Raw genomic sequence first — 25987 nt, forward strand, 5'->3', positions numbered from 1 at the left:
CTCTCACTTATGTCTGAGCTATTGAAGTCCTCAAATCATGGTTTAAAGACTTCAGGGTGCAGAGAATCCTCCAGCAAGTGACCTGTGCCCCATGCTACAGAGGAAGGCGAAAAAAGAGCCCAGAGCCATTGATTTTGTGATAGTCCATTTGATTTTGTTGATACCTGTCTGAGGCATCAGTCTGCCTTTTGCCTCTGAGGAACTGGTTTAGTGCCTCCTTTTCTAAACCTGGAACATGTCTCAGCAATGTGATACAGTAGAATTTTATAACTTTGCATACAATGTTGCCACACATATTTTACAAGGACAATAATGATTAGCAAATTATACTTTCCAAATGATACCTCACAAGGCATACTTTCTAAAAAAAAATTATCGTAGTCCTGTAAAAAGCATGAACATAAGGATCCAGACTGTCACAGAGGGTCAATGATTAAATAAGATATAGTTCACTCCTAAACCACATTTTCCTTTCACTTAAATTAATTTCACACTTGTGAAACTCCACTGACCTCCATGGAGTTCCTCCTGAATTATAATGGTGCAACTGAGAGGAGAATCAGGCCCTGTATATTTTGGCTGTATGGCTGGAACCCCATTGCAGCAAAATATGAATTTGATCAGGTCAAGGAAAGAGCATTCAGGATGTCTGAAGCCACAAGACTGAGCAGGCTGGCTATACAATCTAAGATAGCCAAAGTGGCAGAACAGAGCTGGCCCACTGTCTGTGTGGACAGCATGCAGATAGACATTGGCAATGCTTTTCTAATCGGGTTCTTATGTCACTCCCATCACTCTGGTAACTATCTTATAGTTAGTTATAATAGGTCAGACAGGATGTTTTCTGTCCCAGTAAAAAGCAGAACCCCTGTTGATTTTAGCATATCTTGGAAAGTTGTTAATAAACTATTAGATTTTAATCAGAAACAAGTTGATGGTAAATAGGAAGTGGAGCTGACATTTTAACAAGTCTATGGAACAGAGCCCGGGAAGAGGATTCCTGAAAAGGCTTCTACCCTAACTTTTTAGTATGACCCTCCAGAGTTTCTGGCCACCTAAGTACATTCACTCACATATTTCACTCTCTGTGAGTTGGGAAGGTTGTGGCATGGTGTGGGGGTCAGGGAGCTGTGTATGGTGTCCGTGGGCTGGACAGGTTGAAACAGGGCGATGGGACGGCATTATCTCAGTGAGTCTAGTGGTTTCTAAGCTCCATGGAGCACAAGCATGGTGTATGACGTCCAGAGGGTGATTGTGTGTGTGACTGGTTGGTGGGTGCTGGTAGAGGGTTGCAGGTACACTGGAGTGGAAGGGGACAGAGTCCGTGCCCTGCTAGTTCCAGAGCAGTGTAAAACTCAGCCCGTCCTGTTGAGAAGCTTCCATATCTTTTCAGACAGTTCGAAGGCCATCATAGCATTTTCAAATTTTGTAACATCAGGCAATCCTTTGGCAAACTATAGACAGTCCACTGAATTTTTATAATTGAACAAACCAAAGTCCCCCCAGACCTACGGCAGACTTCTTCATAAAGTCATGAGACTATTGAGCATTTTGATATTTCTAATTTGCTAGTGATTAGAAATATGCAGCCCTACTTAGATTCTAACCCCACACTTGCAGTACATTTATTCTTCAACAGCATAATGCAGATTTATTTATTTATATAGTCCTTATGTTACTTCATTACACAGTCCTGTCCTTGATACCTGTTTACCCTAATCAGAAGAGGAGAAGCCTCCATGCTTATAAGCACCTTGCTAAAGAAAGGAAACTGCACTCAAAAATGAATGGAAAAAGAAAGCGAAGCTAATATCAATCGCCACACAAGACCAGACAGTCCCTTACATTCTTTTATGTGACCTCTTCAGTTCCTCCAGATAAGTACCAAGTAGTACAACTAATACCCAGCACTGGTTGGAGGAGATGTGACGCTGACTGACAGCTTTCAGAGTAACAGCCGTGTTAGTCTGTATTCGCAAAAAGAAAAGGAGTTCTTGTGGCACCTTAGAGACTAACCAATTTATTTGAGCATGAGCTTTCGTGAGCTACAGCTCACTTCATCAGATGCATACCGTGGAAACTGCAGCAGACTTTATATATACACAGAGAATATGAAACAATACCTCCTCCCACCCCACTGTGGATGGGCTATCACCAGCAGGAGAGTGAATTTGGGGGGGGGGGTGGAGGGTGAGAAAACCTGGATTTGTGCTGGAAATGGCCCACCTGATGATCACTTTAGATAAGCTATTACCAGCAGGAGAGTGGGGTGGGAGGAGGTATTGTTTCATATTCTCTGTGTATATATAAAGTCTGCTGCAGTTTCCACGGTATGCATCCGATGAAGTGAGCTGTAGCTCACGAAAGCTCATGCTCAAATAAATTGGTTAGTCTCTAAGGTGCCACAAGTACTCCTTTTCTTTTTGACTGACAGCTGTCTGTCAAGAGGACAGTTGTTTTACTCCTAGGGTAAATTTTTCAAAAAATGGATGCTTAAAATAGGCTCCTGATCCATACATGTAAACCAGGAGCTGCTGGATGATCAGCACTTCTGAAAATCAGACCAACGATTTAGGTGCCTAATAAAGGAGTCAGATGCCTATTTTTGAAAATCTTAGCCCTAGTCTCCAGAAATAGCTGGTGATTGTGAATGTTAGCAGCTCATCCGACGAGACTGATATTCTCAATGTTCTTCAACTCAAGCTCAATCAAGATTTCCCTTTTTAAGGGCTAGTCTACACTGGGAACTCACATTGGCAAAGGGGTGTGAAAAACCCACATTCCTGAAAGACCAAGCTATGCTGACCTAACGCCTGGTATAGATCCTGCTAGGTCAACAGAAGAATTCTTCCACTGCCTAGCTACCTCCTCTCCGGGAGGGGGTTTATCTATGCTGACAGGAGAACCATCGCTGCTCTAGCGGTTTATGTGTGGACATACCCTCAGACAAAAAGGAAATAAGCAACTAGACTTAAAAGTCCTTCACTATCCCAGGCTCTGACCTGCCTGCAAGGCAGCGCTTTGCCCATTACCCCCACACACACTGTGAAGAATGGAAATGTTACTCATCTGCTGTTTGGATGGGACAAAAGGTTAGAAAAACACACCGGTTTATAACCTCACCTACATAAGGCAGAGCTGTGTGTGTGAGAGAGAAAGAGTGCAGTGAAATACCCATTACACACTCGTACTTGTGTGGGGGGAAAACAGATTTGTTTGTGATGAGTAACTAAAGCTTCAGGCTCTCTTCAAAACAGTCATTCATGTGTGAGCTGTTCAAGCCCCAGTGGAAAGAAAAATTCCCATCATTGTTCTCAGCCTACCAGTCTGAAAGCTCAGCAGGGGAAAAAGCTCATTCCCCATTAATAGGCTAGACGATGTATCTGGAAAGGAAAGGTTTGATTACACTGAGGAGCTCCAAGCCTGTCATAGCTGTGGATATGTTATTAAAGAATTTAAAGTGGCAACATGGGAACTCCGCACAAGTGTCTGGCAAACCAGTGTTGAAACAAACTGGCTTTTAATCAGAAGAAAAAAATATAACATCACCATCAGAAATATTTCTCCAGGCTCAAAATTTGGATCTGGATTCCAAACATTCCAGATTCAGGTGTGTTCACATTTGAGGTTTTAGTCCACACTATTATAAATACAGGTGTGGTTTGTGTGGACCAGTGGTCACCAACCGGTCGATCGCGATCTCTGGCGGCACAGCAGGGCTGCCGCTAAGACAGGCTCCCTGCCTGCCCCAGCCCCACACTATTCCCGGAAGTGTGGGGCCGGGGCAGGCAGGGAGCCCTGTGGCCCCGGGGGTGGGAAGGCAGGGGTCTCCCGACGCACTGCTCCTGCCTGCAAGCGCCACTCCCACAGCTCACATTCCTGTGGCCAATGGGAACTGCAGGGTCAGTGCCTGCAGAGAGTGGCAGCACGCAGAGCCACGCGCCGCCTCCCCCACCCAGGGGCCGCAGGGACCCATGGGCCCCTTCCGGGAGCGGCATGGTGCCGGGGTAGGCAAGGACCTGCCTTAGTGGCAGCCACGCTACACCACCAACCAGGAGCTGCCTGGTGGGAGGCTGCACCCCAACTGTAGAACTGATCAATGAAATTGTTTTTAATTGTTCAGTTTATTAATATAACTTCATAGGCAAAGTTTTATGACTGAAACAACATTCATTCTAAAACCGGTTACCCCAGTAACTGGCTAATTGAGTTTCACTTTCAATCCGTTTGCTGCTTAAATCACTGAAATTTGCACTGTTTCAGCATTGTAACTTCTGCTCACTGTTTGCCATTCCTTACACTTGTCCTTATTGTAACTCATACTCCATTTTTTAAAAGCTTGCTGCAACCTTCATTTTTGCAAAACCCTACTGTAATCTTATTAGTTTAGTTTAGGTGTGTGAATGAGGTTTGTATGGATGACGGAATAAACCTCCAGACCCAGCCTGTCCTGTTGAGATAAAGTGTAAACACCAACGGCTGAAGATGCAGGCAACAGCCCTGACAAAGCAAGAAGAATCCACCCTAAAAAGAAAAGAACAAAAGTACAATTCAAGAAACATCAAAGCCAGGTCCTAGGCTGAAAGTCACGTCTGCAGTTGACAGGTGATCAATCATACTGAACCCAGAGGCAAGGTAACACAGGAAGACCTGTTTCAGAGTAACAGCCGTGTTACTCTATATTCGCAAAAAGAAAAGGAGTACTTGTGGCACCTTAGAGACTAACCAATTTATTTGAGCATGAGCTTTCGTGAGCTACAGCTCACTTCATCGGATGCATACTGTGGAAAGTGTAGAAGATCTTTTTATACACACAAAGCATGAAAAAATACCTCCTCCCACCCCACTCTCCTGCTGGTAATAGCTTATCTAAAGTGATCATCAGGTGGGCCATTTCCAGCACAAATCCAGGTTTTCTCACCTTCCACCCCCCCACACAAATTCACTCTCCTGCTGGTGCTAGCCCATCCAAAGTGACAACTCTTTACATAATCAAGTCGGGCTATTTCCTGCACAAATCCAGATTTTCTCACATCCCCCCCCCACCCCCATACACACACAAACTCACTCTCCTGCAGGAAGACCTATAGACTCTGGATTCAAACTAAAGCCTACAAAAAGGATGAATGAGATGGAAGACTTTGAAGGGTAACATTCTGCTGCCAAAATGGAAGGGCATCGGTGCATGCCCAACAGAGACCCAGCCCTTCCTTGAGCCCAGCTTTCTTGGCCAGTTAGCCGCCCCAAGCTACGAACCCAAGCCACGAACTCAAGCTACATTCAGGACTGGTAACTATACAGCAGCTGCAGAATATTTGATGTGTGTGTACATAAGTATTAGGTATTAGCTAGTGGTTATAAATCAGATTGTGTTATAATAAACGTGACATCTTGTCTTGTCCCCTGAAACGATCCTGTGTGGTTTTGTCTACACAACACAATTCCCAGCCCTGAGCCCCCTCCTGGAGCCAGCACCCTGACCCCTCCGGCACCCTAAACCCCTTCCTGCACCCCAACCCTCTGCCCCAGCTCTGACCCCCCTCCCAGAGCCAGCACCCCCACCCCTCCTGCACCCCAACCCTCTGCCCCAGCCCTGACCCCCCCTCCCAGAACCAGCATCCTGTACCCCTCCTACACCCCAAGCCCCAGCCCTGACCCCCCTCCCAGAGTCTGCACCCTGTACACCCTCCTGTACCCCAACACTCTGCCCCAGCCCAGAGCCCTCTCCTGCACCCAAACTCCCTCCGAGAGCTTGCACCCCAACCCCCTGCCCCAGGCTCAGCCCAAAGCCTCCTCCCACACTGCACACCCCCTGGCTCCAGGCCAGAGCCTGCACCCCCTCCCAAACCCCAAACCCCTACCCCAGCCCGGTGAAAGTGAGTGAGGGTGGGAGAGAGGGGGGAGGTGAGTGAGCAGGCGTGGCTGTGGGGAAGGGGCAGGGCCTTGGGAAGGGGCAGGGTAGATCCTGGGTTGCCCTTGAACTCAAAAAGTGATCTTGGGCATAACAAGGTTGGAGACCACTAGTTTAGATGCTCTATTGGACCCAGGGCAGCCCCATACATCAGGAGGAAGGTGGCATAGGAGCTGATAAATGGCCATACACCAATTTTCCTCTGGACTGAAGGAAAACGCCGGTGGCTGGTTGAGAGATACAGAGCAGCCGTAATACGCCTGAGAGTCTTTATGTGAATGCTGCTCCATCCAAGCAGCAGCTTCAAATCCACATTATGTAATTCCATGGGCATGATTCCCTTACATACAAGGCCAGGAAAAACCAAAAACGTCAATGAATTAGAAAGGAATCTGAGCACATTGTTCTCTGCAATCTAGAATTTATACTAGATCGTAACTAATGTTTACAAGATACAGGGTTAGTCAATGAAAAATGTTTTGTAGTTTTCACTGGCCAGGCGAGAGGAGAGGGGAAATATTGCCATTGGTCAGAGCACAGGACTAGGAGCCAATGAGCTGGGGCTGCATTCCCAGATTTGGTACTGCTTTGCTGTGAGCCATCCTCATTTTGTACTAAAACCAGGTTTGCTGAAGTGCTTTTAAGTTGTGTCAGGCTAAAATGGTAATGCTGGAAGGGGTGAGACAGTGTTAAAACAATGCCCCCCATGCATCACACGTGGTGAGTCAGCAGTAATAATACTTGTTAAAGTTTTTGGTTTTTTAATTGACTCTCCTAACTGTGCAGATATCTAAATGGAGTAACTGTGTGATTCCGTTGCTTCAAGCCTTATCTTTCCTCACCCCATCTCCTCCAGGCTGCATGTGATCTCACTCATCACGTCACCCTGAAAATTAAAGGCTAGGGTGGAATTTTCAGAAGGGCTCAGAGTTGCCCTGATCTACCCCCTTTGAAGATGATAGCAAAATTCATATTGACTTCAGTGGGAAAAGAGTTAGTTCATTTCTGAGTGCTTTTAACAACCACACTGGACAAGGAACCTATTCTATTTGAATTTTAAAGCTCCTAGTACAGTGCTGGGCTGTAGTTAATTAAAAATAATTAATAACACCTGTATTTTAAATGGTATGAACAGGTTGTTGGGGTTTTTTTAAATAGCTGTAGCTTGATTTAAATGCATCCACAGCATTAAAACTGAGGGCAGGACTTTTGGTTGGTATAAATTGGTGTAGTTCCAGTGATACATCAATTTACATCAGCCGAGAATCTGGCCCCACATTAGTAAGAGATCATTTTTAAAATAAGTTTAAAAGGATCTCAAGTCACAAGTTTGGTGTGGACAGGGCCTGTAGGGTACCAACAGCTGGGGAGGATCAAATCGTTCTTTGAGAACTTACTTTGCGGTTACAATGTCAATGCATGTCCTGCTGTGGTTCTGAAGCGTTGGTAGTTATTTATTTTGCCACATTATACAAACCACAAAGGGAGAGGGATGGGACTGTTATTCTAGCGGGCACTAACTTCAGCTCAGCTGTGCCTTCTCAAGTGATTTGCACTACAAAATTATTTTCATCCCCTGTTCAGAGACACAGGATGGCCTTTCTGTGAGGTTTTTTGGAGTTGTAAAGTCTGTTAACAGACATACTAAGCTCAGATCAGAAGCTGACTGAGTTGCTTAGAGCTAAGCTATGGTCAGTCTTTAGTGGCTTCAATGATTTGCATGAGAGGGTTTATGGAGGCTCAAAAGTATTTCATTGTTTTTTTGTCCCACTAAACCAGCTCTTCAGGCAGGTTCTTAGACAGACAGTTTAAAAACGTAGAAACTTATGATTTCCACTTTTCTGCTTAAAGGCCCTACCCTGCTAAACATTTCAACTCAGTACAAAGCAGTCAAGTGCTTTGCTCTAGGCAGAGCTAAACAATAGACTGAACAGGAAGAATGAACATCAGTGATGTGTTTTGTGTATTGAGAACATATGTAAATTCCAGAGATGATCTTCAGACAGATGCAACTTGGGCATGAAACTTTCTCTTACTCTCTCTTGAGAATAAATCCACAGCAATTTTTTAGCTTCCTTTTACTGTAGCAATAACCCAGTTCTCTAACCATGTCATAGGGGGTTTGGTCTAGGGCAACATTTCCCAAACCTTTAAAAGCTGAGCCCCCCCATTCAGAAAAATGGGGTCAGTCATAATGACTCCTTCTCCCGTCCAGCCCCATCAACTGTTGTTAAAGGCCTACACATCTTAATTGATATGCCCTGCCTTCAATACCTTCCCACTAGTTCTTTGGTTTTCACCCCACATTCTGGGAAACACTGGTGTAGTTCTTTGTAAGAAGACAGTTCCTCTCTTGATGTATTACTGGCTGAGCAGTGAAATAGGTAACAACATTGACATTCTTTATATGATTATTTGCTTTCACTTGAGTTAGCACCAATTAGAATGAATGGGGCAGTTGAAACCTCAGAGCTATGATTTCAGGCTCTCTGCAAAGTCAGGCATACATCTGCACTGTTTGCATGCAGATCATGCTTTTAACATTTTGCTCCACAACCATAATAGGTACAGACTAATTCTAAAGGGAAAAGGGAAAGGGGGAAGGAAAGAAAATCAAGCTATCTCAGACTCTAGAGCAAAATTGAGGGGACCGAGGGAGCCTATGTAGCAAGCACCCTCCCCTCCATAGAGGAAGTCCCATGCTTTGGGAAACACTGGTCTAGGGGAATGAGTATAGAATTGAGAGTCAGTCATGACTGGATTTTAACACTGACCTTGCAACTTGTTCAAGGCCAAACAGCTTAGTTTCCCCACCAGTAAAAATGGAGATAACAATATGTATCTACACCATTTTGTATTGAAATGATTAATTAATGGGTGTACAGCTTTGAATATGTAAAGGCTCAGTATATTTAGTATCCCCGACCTCTTCTCTATCTAGCTAGGTGCTTTATATGGTCCTCATAGGGTCCAAATCTGTGATCATAAATACTTGTCCATCAATAATGGACACCAGACTTTACACACACATTATAATTTGGTGGAATATTCTATTCCTGGCACATCAACCTACTGCCTCCTCGAATGCCTGAGACAAAAAGTAGGGTTTGTAGCATAAAAAGAGTTGGGCTAGATCACTCAGCTATCACCTTGTAGAGCTGGATCCTTTGGCATGTGAAAAAGTTTGGCACTTTGGCCCTGTTGCCTGCATTTGATTGGCCACATTATTACAAAAACAACCTTCTCTTCATTTCTGGTTAGAAGGTGGTCTTTTAAAGTCTCATTCCTCTATATGAAGAGAGGCTGTAGCTTTAAGGTACAGTACATCAGATTTCTTGGAACTTGCCTTGTTTCATCACAGCTTTTGATCCCCTGTAAAGTTCTGAGGCTAGCGGGGCCAACTGCTTTGGCAGAGAGGTGGAAGTTTGCTACCCAGTCAGCAAGGTCTGTGAGCCAGGAACAGCAGAGGCAGCCTGCCAATTGGAAGCTATGCTGTGATTTTAAAAGAGAAAGATGTAAGGGTTACAACACTGTTTATACAGCATGGGCCATCCCCCAGGCTTTGGTTAAGAGAACAACTGACCCATATGGCAAGCCTCCTCATCTCCCTCCCACAAGCTCAGCTGATCGCAGCCTACAAGGACGCAGCTAGGAGCCTTCACAGTTCGTTGGGAAAGGAACTCATCCAGCTGCTTTTGGTATCTGAGATTTTGCAATAAAGAAGGTTATCTCCCTGCTGAAGTTAGCACACTGATTCACACGCCGGAGGGCTCTCAGAAGCTCACTGTGATGTGTCCACTCTGAAAACTTGTACTGGAGTTTGAGTTCATTAATATCACTGATTTTGCTCCTTCCACACTCTAAGAGTCAGCGTTACACTGCAGATAGGCAGCGATCGGAAGAATTCAATGAACAGAGGTATTTCCAGACTTGAATGTACTTTGAGTGCTAGGGGTACAGAGGTTTTCCTGACTCTATTCTTTTAATTATGTAAGTCTGACAGAGCTGAACACAATTCAGAATTTCTGTGTACAGGAAATTCCAACATTTGTTTGCATCCCAAACTGGGATGCAATGTTGACATTTAAATTTTTTTTTTTTTCACAAAAGCAAGAAATTTGGAAAGAATTCCATTTGGAAATGTCAAAACAAAACATTCTGACATTTTCAAATGAAGCTAAACATTCCCCAGATCAAAATATTTCATTGTGGTTTAGTGAACTGACCTGAAATGCTTTGTTTCAAGTCAGCTTAATATTAAGTGGCATTTTCCCATAGTGGGACATTGCCTCATGGGAGTTGTAGTTCAGGACTCTGATGCCCCCATTCTCCTCTAAGGGTCAGGATTACATCTCCCGTAAAGTACCCAGAGTGCTGTGACTCCTATGATGCACCATGCAGCTCAGTCAGAGGGAAATCTCCATTGCATTTTGGCGATGTAATCCTTCAGGGAGCTTGGCCAACAGGAGAGACTGAGGGCACGAACTACAACTCCCATAAGGTAATGCACTGATAGGGAATGTGACTTTAATGCCTTGAACTGAATTAATCCAAAACATTTTGGGGCAGTTAAAAAAAACCCGAAATATTCAGATTCAAATTATACCAGCCCAAATGGAAATATTTCATTTTTTATTTTCCCCAATGGAAAATTGACTTTTTTCAACAAAATCAATTTTTTCCTAGAGAAAATTTAGATTTTGTAGAAGCTGCGTTTTCTGTTGGAAAATCATTCTGATTGAAAATTCCTGACCAACTTTAAAATATGACAATATTAACTTTTTTGGAAACTAAACTTAGAGGAAAGACGTTCTTGGGGTTACGGCCCTAGGCTGGGACTTGGCAGCTTTGGGTTCAGTCCTTGGCTCTGTCATAGATCTGCTGTGTTGTGTCATAGACCTCTCTATGCTTCACTTTCCCCATCTGTAAAATGTTTTAAGCACCTATTGGACAGCACAGACTCATGGAATTTGATTTCAACCTGCAATTTGCTATCAGCCTTCTGCTATACTTCAAAGATTCGCTAAGAAGTTGCCATCCAAGAAAACATGTCTATCCAAAACAGTACTTAAGCACACATGCTTAAAATTTGCCTATAGTCTCCTTTTTTAAAAAATTGTTTGTCGTATCTGGAAGCAGTTTCTGCTGTCACAGAATCTAGAAGTTCGTGCTATTGGGTCAGACAGTCAATTCCCATGCTACTACAGACTATCTTCGACTAGTAGAGAAGAGTGTGCAGTAATTGAGATTGGGTGAATCACTTCAATTGCTAGTAGGTGAGCCTCAGTTTCTGTTTGCTGTGTCTACACTACCACTTATGTCAGCCTAAATGTCTTGTGTTGTATTTTTTAGAAACCAGTTATTTGGCATTTCAAGTCTCACCATGTGGCACATACAAATTGCTATTTGTATTAAAACATATGTAGAAGCGTTAGGGTTTTCCAGCTCACTCTAGGACAGATTCAGAGTACACTGAAGTCAATGGAAAGATTTTAGCTGATTTCAGTGGGCTTTGGATCAATTTGCCTTTCTATTACCAGCTGTGGTCATGAGTGACAGATTCCAGAGTTTGTTTGTTAAGAAACCAAGTTATTTATGAGGGATTAGTGCACATCTGTCGGAGCCTAATTTTAAAGCAAAAAGAAATATAACCCTAACCATCTTTTTTCTGTTTGGCAGAATACAACATGGTCTTTTTCTTTGACCTCTCCATCAACTCCCTCCTATGCAGGAGAAACTCGTAACTGATACTGGAAGATGCTGAGCTGTGCTGCAACATTCATGCATCGACATTCACAGAAACCCTTTCTCCTGTTTTCTGATCCTACAATCCAGATTGACAGTTTAGAGTTGTTTACACTGCAATATCGGGTGGTCATATTTTAATTACTTGCTTGGAGAAGGCACAGAACTTCCAGATTTTAATGGAATCATGGTACCACAGAGACTTTATTATCGAGCACCTGTACATCATTGCTCGCTTGAATCAATAACAGTTGCCCCTTTTGTAGCAGATAGCTGTAGGTGGGAGGAGGCTGAAGATATACAAACCTGTTTTGTTTACTTGATTGAGGCTGGTTTTCAAAACCCATAGACAGGTGGGTGGAGTGAGTGGGTAGCATTGCTTCATCTTCAAGTATCACATATCCAAACACCTACAGGTAAGATAGTCAGATACTAGTTCAAACCGCAGCAATGACCTATGTGAAAATACATGTCTACCATGAAAGAAAAAAGAGGTGATAATAATAACTTGTTTGCAGTGTTGTTGTAGCCATATCGGTCCCAAGATATTTTAGAGAGAAGGTGGAAAAGGTAATATCTTTTATTAGACCAACTGCTGTTGGTGAAAGAGATGAGTTTTTGAGCTTACACAGAGCTGTTCTTCAGGTCTTCCAGATCTGAAGTCTTCTTGATTTAAAAACTGTGAGCGCTGGAGAATCCACCACATCCCTTGGTAAATTGTCCCATTTATCAAGGTGATTTTTAATTCAAGATTGGATGTTTTTCTAAAAGATCTGCTTTAGGAATTTTGGGAAAGTTCTGTAGCCTGGCTAGAACCTAGGTGGACAGGGACCCAAGAATCATGATTAAAAGGAATGAACCAAACCTGTTTAATTCTTAGCAAAGGATTGACTCAAGTTTTTCCAAGAAGGATCAAGAGTGAGTAAGGAGAAGGGGGAAGAGTTTTTGTTTTGTGTGTATAGATTTCCTTAGAAAGGGTCTGATCCCTAGCCTATTTAAATCAATGGAAAGAATTTCATTGACTTCACTGGGCTCTGGGTCAGTCCAAAGAATATCATTCTGGAGATAACAGAAGAAGACGACACATCGGAGGCTTTGCAAGAAGACAGATTTACTGAACCCTTCCCCTCCTAAAAAGGTTTGGGGTCAGTTTAGAGAATGAGTGACGGCCCAGAATAGCTCTTACTTTGCATAAGCCAGCTCCTTGCTCTGAATCCAGAAGCTTCTATCACTTTAAAATGGAAGGTAAGTCAAATATTTAACAGCCTGACTGGGACTCCGCTATGCCAGGTGCTGTACAAACACATAGTAAGAGAGTCCTGAAGAGCTTACTATCTAAATAGATAGACAGACGAAGAATGGAAAGGAAAACAGAGGTACAGAGAGTTGAAATGATTTAGCCAAGATTTAGCAGATCAGTGGCAGAGCTGAGATTAGAACCCAGACCTCCAGAGCAGTTAAAATTTACTGAAAACTCCCAATTCTGTATTGTGTTTCACAGAAGCACATCTTTTATAAGAGCATATTCTTACTGTCTCACTCGTTACATATATGGCCCACTCATGCTTGCAATGAAGTCAGTGGCAAAGCTCCTACTGCAATGCACTAATTAGCTGTCTCAAGAAACATCCAACACACAGAAGCAAACAACCTTTGGCTTAAAGCAAACCAGTTGGAAAAGACTTGATGTATTATTTCAAGAACTAGCTCGTTCTCTTTTTAAGCATAAATTACCTTTACTTTCACGTGTCTATTTTCAGACATTTCCTTTATTATGCACATCGGATGAAAGGCTACACGTGGAATCTATCTTGTACAGAAAATCCCTTGTGTTGTTCCTCTTCCCTGACCTCTGTTTACCTGTCTGCGTTCAGACTGAGAGCTCTGAGGGCAGGGACCATTCTAGCCCATTATGGATGCCTACTGCAAAGAAGTTAAAAAATAAAATAGGCTTGAAACATAATCTTTAAAAGTTCTCTGCATACAGTTAGGCTGACATTTTCAAAGGTGCTTAGTGGATTCAGACACACACCCCCATTGAAATTAATGGAATTGGTGTATCAATCTCCTAGGCCGGTTTGAAAATTCTCCGAATTTTATAGAGACAAGCTGGTGAGTGAGGTAATATCTTTTATTGAAACAACTGTTGGTGAGAGAAACAAGCTTTTGTGCTTACACATGCCATGCCTACACTACAGAGTTTACAATGGCACAGCTGTATTGGTAAGATCTCTCGTGTAGTCACTCTATGTCAATGGGAGAGACCTCTCCCGTCAACATAATTAAACCACCCTCAAGTGGCAGTAGCTATATCAGCAGGAGATGCTCTCTTGACATAGTGCTGTCCACACCAGCGCTCCGGTTGGTGTAACTTATGTCGTTCAGAGGCGTGATTTTTTCACACCTGAGTGACGTTATACTGACATGTTACACTGGTAGTGTAGACATAGCCCCAGAGCTCTTCTTCGGGTGTGGGAAATGTATTCAGGCCAGGTGTTCACTACAGACCTATGTTGGAATAACGATGTCACTTGGGTGTGGAAAATTCCTGAGCGACGTAATTATACCGACTTTAATGCCCCATGTAGACAGCGCTATGTCGAGAAGAGACCATCTCCCATTGACATAGCTACCACCTCTCAGGGTGGTGGATTAACTACATGGACAGGAGAGCTCTCTCCCATCAGCATAGTGGAGTCTTCACTTGCACATCACTGGAAAAGCATCACCAGTAAGAGCTGTATGCCTCTCGTGGAGGTGGTTTTCTTTTTGCAGTGAAACTTCTGAGTTTCACTGCAAAAAGTCATTGGCAAGTGTAGATGCTCCCATGGTTTTTGCACAAAAAAGGGACTTTTTCCACTTTAAATGGCAAGTGTAGACATGGCCAGAGAGCCTTCACTTTAGCGCTACAGCAGCATAAGTGTTTTAAGTGTAGACCTGCCCTCAGAGTGTCACAGCTAAATGCAAGAAGGAACAGATTGTTTAGCCTTAGTAGTTAACACATATTTCAAGGGACTATTCAAGGTGAAGTGGGCCATTAGCTCCCCTCAGTTATTTGACTTCCAGTGGCATGACTTGCACTTGCTATTGAATTCTGTCACTCCCTTAAAATCACCAAGTGGTTAATTAGTTCTGTTCAAATTATTTTGACGGCCTAGCAAGCAAACTTTACCAGAGCCCTTCTTCAGTCTGTGTTTTTAGCATCCCTAGATTAACAGTGTTATGGAAGGTTCTGTAGGGCAAGTGATCCAAAATTAGGTTTACTACTCCAAAGACTAACCTTTTTGCTGAAGGATCATGATCAGGGCACTTGTTTCTAATGGCAATTATTGTTTCAAACCCAAATGCCCATGCTAGGAAGCAAGCCATAGGTTCAAGTGAAGCAGTCTTTATATTTATTATCCATTGGCATATTATGCTGCATGACTTTCCCCCAAAAAAGTCGCAAAGCACTGTCAGGTGGTACAAAACATTCTAATTCCGTAGTAGCTGCATCTTCCGTGATGGAGACACTTGATCAGATCGAGGGACGTGATCGTTCCCCTCTATTCGACATTGGTGAGGCCTCATCTGGAGTACTGTGTCCAGTTTTGGGCCCCTCACTACAAGAAGGATGTGGATAAATTGGAGAGAGTCCAGCGAAGGGCAACAAAAATGATTAGGGGTCTAGAACACATGACTTATGAAGAGAGGCTGAGGGAGCTGGGATTGTTTAGCCTGCAGAAGAGAAGAATGAGGGGGGATTTGATAGCTGCTTTCAACTACCTGAAAGGGGGTTCCAAAGAGGATGGCTCTAGACTGTTCTCAATGGTATCAGATGACAGAACGAGGAGTAATGGTCTCAAGTTGCAGTGGGGGAGGTTTAGATTGGATATTAGGAAAAACTTTTTCACTAAGAGGGTGGTGAAACACTGGAATGCGTTACCTAGGGAGGTGGTAGAATCTCCTTCCTTAGAGGTTTTTAAGGTCAGGCTTGACAAAGCCCTGACTCGGATGATTTAACTGGGAATTGGTCCTGCTTCGAGCAGGGGATTGGACTAGATGACCTTCAGGGGTCCCTTCCAACCCTGATATTCTATGATTCTATGATCACATTTTTAATCTTTTGTTTCACCTTGCTAGTAAAGAAGGAGGATTAAATTCCCTTCCATTGTCCCACTGACACTTTTATTATGGCCGTTCTGGTAGCATGACAAGGTGTAAATCTGAGGCTGGCAGGATTTCAGCACCATTTTTCCCCCTCAGCCAATTGCCAGATTTTAGGCTTCACCTGCAATTAAATAACTATTTTGAAGCAGTTTTTTTCTACCTTGCAAGAAGGATATGGGTATCAAATCTACCATACAGCTTGTCTGTCTCTGAAGCCAGTTGCTCCAGTGAACTACATTTGGCCTAGAGGAGCTTCGCTCATGGTTTCGATTTTTAGAGTGGAATTTTCAAAACTGCCTATGGGAGTATGGCACCCACTTCCAATGACTTTTGATAAGAGTTGGGCACCCAAGTCCTAGAGGTGGTTGAAAAACCTTGGGGAAAAATTCACAAATACATTTAAAACTTATTGTTTTTTGTTTTTGAAAAAGGCCTACATTTCATTGAACTTTTTTGACAATCAAAACATTTTGAAAAGGCACAGAGGTGGTTGAAAAACCTGGACATTTTCAATGAATTTTTTTGTTAAATATTTGAAGGACTTTTTAAAATTGAAAATCATATCCTCCATGAACAATTTGCAAATAACTTCAATTTTGGTGGAAATCTCCCAAATTTCAACCTCAGGTACCTTTGAAAATCCCACCTGAAACTCTAGCCCAGCGGCTCGTACCAAGACTTTTTTCTGGTGGGGAAGTAAAGGTCTGATATTTACTTCTATCTCCTCACTAAAAAGAAGTGGATAAATGTTTGATTTTAATTATTATTAGAGATGGGTCTGAAGCAAAACTCAGGATCTGAAAACCAATGAACTTTGTGGAAGACCAGATATGGATCAAAGCTTTTATGCCTGTCTGTACTATAGGTTAGATTTATAATGGACACTATTTGCTATTGCACAAAGCTTAGGTACAAAACGGTAGATTTACAAAGTGATTTCGGTGTCTAATTGCCCCTTTAGGTGCCCAAGTCCCAGATTTATAGATTCTAAGACCAAATGGGACCATTGTGATCATCTAGTCCAGGGGTTCTCAGGACAAATTATTTTGTGGCCTCAGAGTGGCCGCTCTCTCACTTTTTCCTAAAATACTTAATTACCATTAGGAAAAACAAATAAATATGCACAAATACACATCCAAATCATTGTAGTTTATTTACTGGTAGTTAGTAAGCCTGCTATGAAAAGTGATATTAACAAACATATAAGTATCACTTTTCACAGCAGACTTACTCAGCCCCAGCAAGTCTGGGGACAAATTAAGCCCTGGACAGGGGATCGGGGAAGGCAGCAGGGGCTGGGGGGGGAGTTGGATAGGGAGGCGGTGAGGGCTGAAGCCCCACGGCTAGGGACGGAACCCAAAGCCACGTGGCTAGAGCCTGGGGCTGAAGACCAAAGCCCCACAGCCAGAGCCTGCCTTCCATGCCACCCCTGGGCTGAAGCCCAAAGCCTGAGCCCCGCCACCCCTGGGAAGGTGGGGAATTCACCAGTGGCCTGCTCCTCCAGCATTGTGCCCCAGGTGTCTCCAGAGGAGGGGCAGGGCCCAACTGGAAGTCCCAGCAACCAACACCAAAGCTGTGCATCCAGGAGCACCCAGGGAGTGGGAGGAGCCCACTGCTCCTCTCCCACCTCCCAGCACATCCCAGGAGGCTGTGGCTGCAAGAAAAGCTCCTGGTGGCTGCATGTGGCCATGGTGGCCACATTTGAGAAATGCTGATCTACTCTGACCTCCTGTGTTACACAGGACCATAGAACTTCCCCAAAATAATTCCTAGAGCAGAGCTTTTAAAAAAAAATCCATTCTTGATCTTGAATCATCAGAGAATCCACCACGACACTTTGTAAATTGTTCCAATGGTTAATTACTCTCACCATTAAGAATTTACACCTTATTTCCAGTTTAAATTTGTGTAGTTTCAACTTCCAGCCATTGGCTCATGTTATACCTTTCTCAGCTAGATTAAAGATCTCATTATTCAACATTAGTTCCTCATGTAAATAATTATACACTCAAGTCACCCCTTAACCTTCTCTTTGTTAAGCTCAATAGATTGAGCTCCAGTCTATCACTATAAGGCATGTTTTCTAATCCTTTAATCATTCTCGTGGCTCTTCTCTGAACCCTCTCCAATTTATCAACATCCTTCTTGAATTGTGGACACCAAAACTGGACACAGTATGCCAGAAGCACTTGCACCAGTGCCAAATACAGAGGTCAAATAACCTCTCTACTCCTACTTGAGATTCCTCTGTTTATACATCCCAGGATAGCTCTTTTGGCCACAGCTTCACACTGGGACCTAATGTTCAGCTGATTATTCACCACAACCCCTAACATCTTTTTCAGAGTCACTGCTCCCCAGGATAGAGTCCTCCATCCTGTAAGTATGGACGTACTTTCTTGGTTCCCAGATGTATATATTTAGCTGTATTAATGTGACACTGATATTCACAAAACCCCCATTCAGCTACCACTGAACCTGGTAGATGCCTAAACTCACTCCGTGTTTAAGCTTTTGCAGAAAAAAATCCATAGGATCCTATGTTCCTACCTCTGGGCATACTCACTGCTGCTGCACTGTAGGTGTCCGAACAACTATCTTCCAGCTAAGCCCCAGTACGATGCACAAATTGGGGGAGGATAGGCTCTCCTTCATCTGCAAGGCCTGATCTGGTAGGTGTGCTCTCAGCGCACTCACAAAATGGGTGGGGGGCAGTGTGAGCACTCACCCAGGATCTGAGACACCTAGGATCCAGACCCCTGGCTCCAATGGACTAAATATTTATCCAAAGTGGAACAGCTTGAACAGAATATCCTACAGCCCAGTGATTAAAACAATCACCGGAGAGATGGCAAATTCCTTTGCCTGTGCAGGTGGAAGGAAGGCTTAAATCAGGGTCACCAACATCCCATGTGAGTACCCTAACCTCTGGGCTAAGAGTTGGGGGGGCAGCCTTCCCCCCCTGCATCCTAGCTTCTCGCAAGAAACACCTCAGGTGCCTAATTCTAAGAGAGAGTTCACAGCCTAGAATCCCAGCAGAGATAGGTTTCAGAGTAACAGCTGTGTTAGTTTGTATTCGCAAAAAGAAAAGGAGTACTTGTGGCACCTTAGAGACTAACCAATTTATTTGAGCATGAGCTTTCGTGAGCTACACAATTTGACTGATACAGCGTAGCTCACGAAAGCTTATGCTCAAATAAATTGGTTAGTCTCTAAGGTGCCACAAGTACTCCTTTTCTTCTTCCAGCAGAGATAGGCACCTAAGTCCGGGCAGGAAGGAGGTACCTAACTCCCTGAGAGAGATGGGATTTAGGACACACACCTCTCCTTGCCATCTCCTATTGTCTATCTTAGGTGGGGAGCTCGGCCAGGGCTGGATTACCCAATAGGCAGACTAAGCACGTGCTTAGGGAACCAGCAAAGCAGGGGGCACCAAAAAAAATAAAATTTTCTTTTTTTTGAAAAAATCTGATATTTCAAAAAAAGCATTGAAGTAGTCATCATGGGAAAAATCAGAACTTTGTTAGACTTCCTTACACTCCACTACATACACTTCCCCCATTTTTCTGTTCTTTTTTTATTACTTATCCCAACCTAAACCAGGGGACTATCCTACTAAAGTAGATCAAAAGAATGCAAGGAAATCAGATCGTTCCAAAATCTGTAGGTGTTTCAGAGACTGTCCCTTCTTCTATTGATGAAACAAACACCATTCCAGAACATGTGGATGTGTCAGAGACTGTAACTGATCATCCTACTCCCGGTGGTAAAACAGACATTGTTCTAGAAGGTGTGGATGTGTCAGAGACTGAACCTGCTCATGCTGTAAATAATAGGAGAAAAGATCCTGGTATGTGGGTTGATTTCAGTACCGATGATGTAGCTTACTGGATAGATCATGGACCAAATGACTGTCAACACCACACTGGGCCATTTGAGAAATCATGTCGGACTTTTACCAATGGCAAACAAATAAGATATTGTCCACAAAAAATATTTTTCAGCATGAAAGCGAATGGTGAGAAATACACTCAAGAATGGCTACTGTATTCACCATCACACCGATGGGCAGTTCTTAAAACATATTTGGACAATGATCGTGTGTTGAAATCTCTTTCTAATACTCGCTGGGAGGTACATGCAGTGGCAACAAGTGCAGTTCTGGAGTCCTACTCAAAGACTGTGGATGCATTAGAAAGTATAGCCAAAGACTAGTCACAAAAGGGAGAAACTATACGAGAAGAAGAAAACATTGCAAACAAGATGCAAGAACTAGAGTTTGTATTCATGTTGACCATGTGGAATGAAATTTTACAACACTTTTACCACACAAGTCAAGCTCTCCAGGAAAAAGAATTGGATTTGAAAACATGTGCAGACCTCTGTCAATTAGCAGATCACTTACACACTTTGAGGAATGATTTTGAAAGATTTGAAGACATATCAAAAGATATCTTGCCTGATACTAACTACAAAGAAGCCCAGTCCCCTAAGCGAATCAGGAAAAAACAAGCAAATGATAGCAAGTGCAACAGAAACAGCATTGAATCCTAGAGACAAATTTTGCGTATCTACTTCCTGTGCTATAATTGATACACTTGAAGCTCATATGAAGAGGAGAGGTGAAGTGTACAAAGAAGTATCAAGTAGATTTTTTTTTTCTAAATGATATGGACTTATCTGACGAACAGTATTCACAAGTTTCAGAGGAACAGCCGTGTTAGTCTGTATTTGCAAAAAGAAAAGGAGTACTTGTGGCACCTTAGAGACTAACCAAGTTCCCAAAAGCTAGTTGATTCATATCCTGTTGACTTGAGCATGAATCTCTGTGGAGAAGTATGGCAGTTCCACCGTTATATGGGCACAAAGTTTAATGGAACAGGAAAAATGAAATTCAGTCACATTGATCTTCATGACACAATATTGAAAGACGGACTACAATCTGTTTTTCCAAATGTAGAGATGGCACTACGTATTTTTCTAACATTGATGATTACTAACTGCTCCGCAGAATGCTCTTTTTCTCAGCTGAAAAGAATAAAAAACCCTCAGAGAACAATAATGTGTCAGGACAGACTTGATTCACTTTCCCTATTGTGTATGGATGCAGACACGTGGACGCGGAGTCAGCGTTGATGAACTTATCCAGAATTTTGCAATCAGAAAATCTAGAAAGAAGCTATTTTAATTTCAGCATACATGTAAGTTTTGTGTCATTTCGAAAAATAAAATTTTATTTTATGGTATAGTATTGTTTTTATTTTGAATTACATATGTGGGGGGCACCATAATCTTTTCAGTGCTTAGGGCCTCTAAAGGTCTTAATCCAGCCCTGGGAGCTCCCTAGTATGAACCTCATTTTTTGGTGCCTATCTCCCTGCATTCATTATATGGGACATTTGAGCACCTAACTCAGGCATTGTGAATCCTAATGATTTTCTAGGCACCTAATAGTTAGGCCTGGTGACACTTAACATCACAAAACTTAAGCCACAGATGCCATGTCAGAGCCCAAATAGATACGCAGGTAGAAACCCGGAATTCAAACATTTCTGAACTTTGGATTCACTTTTGAAATGTATAGTTCTGCTCCTTCTCTAAACATGAACTTTAAGACCCAATTTCCTTAGTTACTTAACTTGTCTTTCTAAAATTATATAAACATGTGTGTTTGGAAAAAACAGAACTCCTCTCTTCCATTGTTCTCTCTACTCTCTGCATAGAGTTTAATGACCTAATTGTCAGAGGCCCTGAGCAATCACAGCTCTTGAACTCCATGGGAGGTAAGGGTGGTCAGCATGTCTGAAAATCAAGCCAGAAATAGATGTGAATGTTTTACTCAGGGAACTGAATTGTCAAGTCCCAGCATTGGCAAAAGAAACCCAGATTGTTCAGAAATGCTAATTTAAAGCTCTGTGTGTGTGTTTGCACAGGCTGGATTGGTCTGAATATGTCTGAAACAAGTCACAATAAAAGGGAAACTTCCTTTTCTACAAGGAAACTTCAAATTCTTGGGGGTTTGAGAAAAGGCTTCTGTTTGAGAGAGCTGCATATGAGTAACCTTGGAGCGGAAGTGAAAAGGAAATCCCATACACGGCCTAATGAGGTACTGCTGCAGGATAATCACTGCCAAAGAAGCTTGACAGTTCAGACTTTGAGCGTCTTTGTCTGTAAAAGAGTCTGAACTGAACAAAAAACATGGATTTCCTTCAGTAGGTTTTTTTTTTTTTTTTTTTTTTGCTGTTGAAACCATGGTTATTATTCCCTCTAAAAAATAATTTCAGTCAGGGAGGTTCAGGGCTTTCTGACATTTCCTTTCCCATTTCGGAAACTGATTTAACAGTTTTTCTTTTGAATATCTTGAGAATAAAGAACAATCCTTGAGCAATAAAAGAAAATAATATTCACTGTGTTGCCTTCTGTTCCTAGCATGTTAGAGCGGACCTTTTAATTTCTTGGAGCAAAGCACTTTTGTAGAAAGCAGCTATGGGAAAAAATATCATGGCTAGGAAAATTTCCCTGTCTTAGATCTCCATCCAATAAGAAGGAATAGGAAAGCAAACTTTTGGATACAGCCTATAAAAAAGCTTTAGGATTCTTCTAGGAGAAAGAAACATATAAGCCAATGTTGCTATTTACCAGAGATGGTCCACTCTCAACCCTGGAACATTAGATTTGAACCCAGAACATTATGAATTTAGTTTGCCTGAAGTAGGCAAAGCTCAGATCTGAATCTGACCTGCTTTCCCCATTCAGACTCATTTCTAGTTGTATTTATTAATTATTTTTTGAATTACCGGTACTCCTTATTATCCCGTCTCACGATGCATTTATGCTACTAACAAATAATGGGCCAAATCCTCAGCTGGTGAAATCAGTATAGCTCCTAAATAGAAAGGAGAAGGGAATTACTACCACCATCTCCACTTTGATGGGGGAACTGAGGCACAAAGAAATGAAGTGACTTGCCCAAGGTCACAGGACGGCTATGACAAAGTTGGGAGCTGAATCCAGGTCCCCTGAATATCGGGGGCTGAGATATCACGGTAATGAGTGGCAGTACGTATCCCTAAGGTAAAGAGAACAGTATTTAGCCTACTAGTAATAGTCCTTGGATATTGAATCTGTATTCACAAAGGTGATGACTACTCATTCAAGCAGAAGGCAGTAGCGATAGTCTGGGACCCCCCCCCCCCGAGTGCAGATGGAAAGAGCTCTTCCGCTTTCCTAGCTCTGCGTTCCAGGCAGCCTCTGACTGCTCGGTGGCTTTGAAAGCACAAACAGTGCTTTTCAGGTTATGAAAAGTACAGCACTGTGATGGGTACATGCAGTGCAGTCAGGCTTGAGAGCGTGCAAATGCAAATGCTCACCCACTCCTGACAGGAGGGAGGAGCAGTTTAGCACATCTGTAATTGGATAATAACCCTTGTTTCATGCTGAGATGTGAAGAGGATTTTCACTGCAGCTGATGTACTTAGTAAAAGTGTGTGTCACTGAAGTAGTTGGTCTTGTGTTTTTGGAGGAAAAGGCCAGTGGTAAGAAAATACTGTCACTGCCTGTGGCTTATGGATACTCAGTATATTCCATAGGCTGAAGACCTGTCCAGGGTCAGGGATTTGAGGGAACATGCCAGAAAGGGAAGTGGTTTAGTTTAGTTGAAAACTGTGCATAGGTGTTAATGACTGCATAGGATACAAGGCTGGGAAGACTCCAGCTTTATGGTTAGGCTTCTGGTGTGCTGATACTATTGCTTATTAGGCGGACCAATACTGTCTTATTGTTTCTTTGTCTGTATTCATTTTCTAGATTGTAAGCTTTTTGGGGCAGGGACTGTCAGGGCCTAGACCATGACCAGGGCTCCCCAGCCCTATGATAATACCATAACAAACAATAACAGCATAGCTATGAACAAGTGACGCTATAATATCTTTTGGTAGTAAGAGGCATGGAGCTGATGAGACCATGCAGTGCTCAGGATAACAACGATTTGGGATTCGATTCTGACTGCGCCTACATTGGTACAGAAGGAGATGGGAGAGTGCGCACAAGGAACTCCTTCACCTCTGCAGGAATCTGCTAGGTGCAGCATTTTCCCGGGTTCTGCAGCATTCTCCCAGCAGTGCTACTCAGCTCCAAAAACCAGGCCCTGCTGTGATGGCAAGCGGCCACACTCTGCCTGGCTGGAGCTAGACGTCGTGACGTTGAGAGCAGTTTTTTTTAAGGGGTGGTAGCATATAGTAGGGATTCTGCTGCCACAGATGTCCTCTGCACAGTCAGAATGGTGTGGGGCACCACTGCTCAGGTGGTTCAGGCCCTCAGGGCCTTGCCTCTAGGAGCCAGAGCTTGGCCTTTAGCTGGGCTATGGGGGAGTCCCAAAGATGTTGAAGGATAAGGAGAGGGGTTGTGAAATGTGGTTGGTTAGCTCTCCTCTTTCTCTGAGCTGTGGTGACCTGACACCAAGTGATTCAGTTGAGTAAAGTTTTGGATGAGGTTCCCTCTTACATTCTCTGACAAACAGTATGGAAACCCTGGTTTCTGAGAGGTAGGGGGAGGAAAAGGAGACTCTTCGCATTGTTTTCCATCAATGAATACCTGGAGAGGCTACTGTTCTCACCAAGCCAATTCAAATACCACAATAGGAGATCTCCTGTAATTCACTGATGAGCTTCTTGTAGTAGCCAAGTGCATTCAGAATGCTAGTGTGGCAAAAGAGACTGGTTCCCATGGCTAGAGTTATTAGGTATTTACTCTGAGCCATCTCTGACTAAGAAAATCAACACGCTATTATACATTTCTAAATAGAGTAGAAAGGACGGGTGCCACCAAACAATTTGAGATTGCTACTCCATGAAGAAGATTCCACCACCCCCCATCACAAAAAATTAGAAATGGATACACCTATTGAGTCATCTAGTCCATACCCCTGACAATGCATGTCTATGATAGCATATTCAAAAGTGCGGTGCTGTTCAATATTTCAACTACCAAAGTCAAAGGGCTATCAATTTCCTTTGAAAACTTCTGTAGTTTAATAGATCAGCCAAAACTTTTCCTTTGAGTAATTCCATCTCATAACTCCCTTGCAATACTCCAAAAAATTCCTCATGCTCCTTGATGTCTGCACTTTTCAACTGATCAATTTTATGACACAGCTATGACCCTTCCCCCCACCCCCCGCACTTTCCTATCCTTTGATTAAAGCTATACATAGCCAGTTCTTTCATAAGCCAGGCCTTCCAGCCTCGTAACCATTTTCATTGCTCTCCAGTTTAGCACCACCTTTCTGGTACTGAAATACCCTAAATGTAATGAAGTGTAAGTATTAATTATTTGTATTGCAGTAGCACCTAGACTCCCTAGCCCCATTGTGCTAGGCACTGTACAAACATAAACAAGAAAGACTCTGCCCCTAGGAACTCAGTCTAAATTGGCAAATGATTTAAGTGTGATCTCACCACGGTCATAGCTCTCTATCAGTGAATGATCCATTCCATCATTTCGTCCCGGCTTCATGTATTTGGCGGTTTAGGGACACCCAGTGCATGGGACGGCACCACTATCTCAGCTAATAGCCATTGATGGACCCATCTTCCAGGAACTTACTTAATTCTTTTTTTAACCCAATCATACTTTTGGCCTTCATAACATCCAATGGCAACAAGTTCCACAGGTTGACTGTGCATTGTGTGAAGTAGTACTTCCTTCTGTTTGTTTTAAACCTTCTGCCTATTAATTTCTCATTCTTGTATTTACCCTTTCACATAACAGGTCTCTGTTCTGTCTCCATGACATACATGATTTTATAGACCTCTATCATATCCCCCCCTCAGTTGTCTCTAATCTAAACTGACCAATCTCTTTTTAATCGCTCCTTGTATGGAAGCTGTTCCAGTTCCCTAATCATTTTTGTTGCCCTTCTCTGCAGCTTTTTCAATTCTAATAGATTTGTGTGTGTGTGTGTGTGTGTGCGCAATGGGGCAACCAGAAGTGCACTGAATATGCCAGGCTGGAATGGTGAAATGTCCTAATAATTATGCTTAGAATGGAAGGGAATGTGGTGGTGAAGACATCAATCTAATATGAATATTCAGATTTGATTAACTGTTTCAGTTTGTAATTATGTTATATTGTCATTCGATACCCTCAGTATTTCTTTTGTCAATTAATTAATCCATGCTTAAT

Source organism: Caretta caretta, chromosome 2 (assembly GCF_965140235.1).
Source record: "Caretta caretta isolate rCarCar2 chromosome 2, rCarCar1.hap1, whole genome shotgun sequence".
Taxonomy (NCBI): Eukaryota; Metazoa; Chordata; order Testudines; family Cheloniidae; genus Caretta; species Caretta caretta.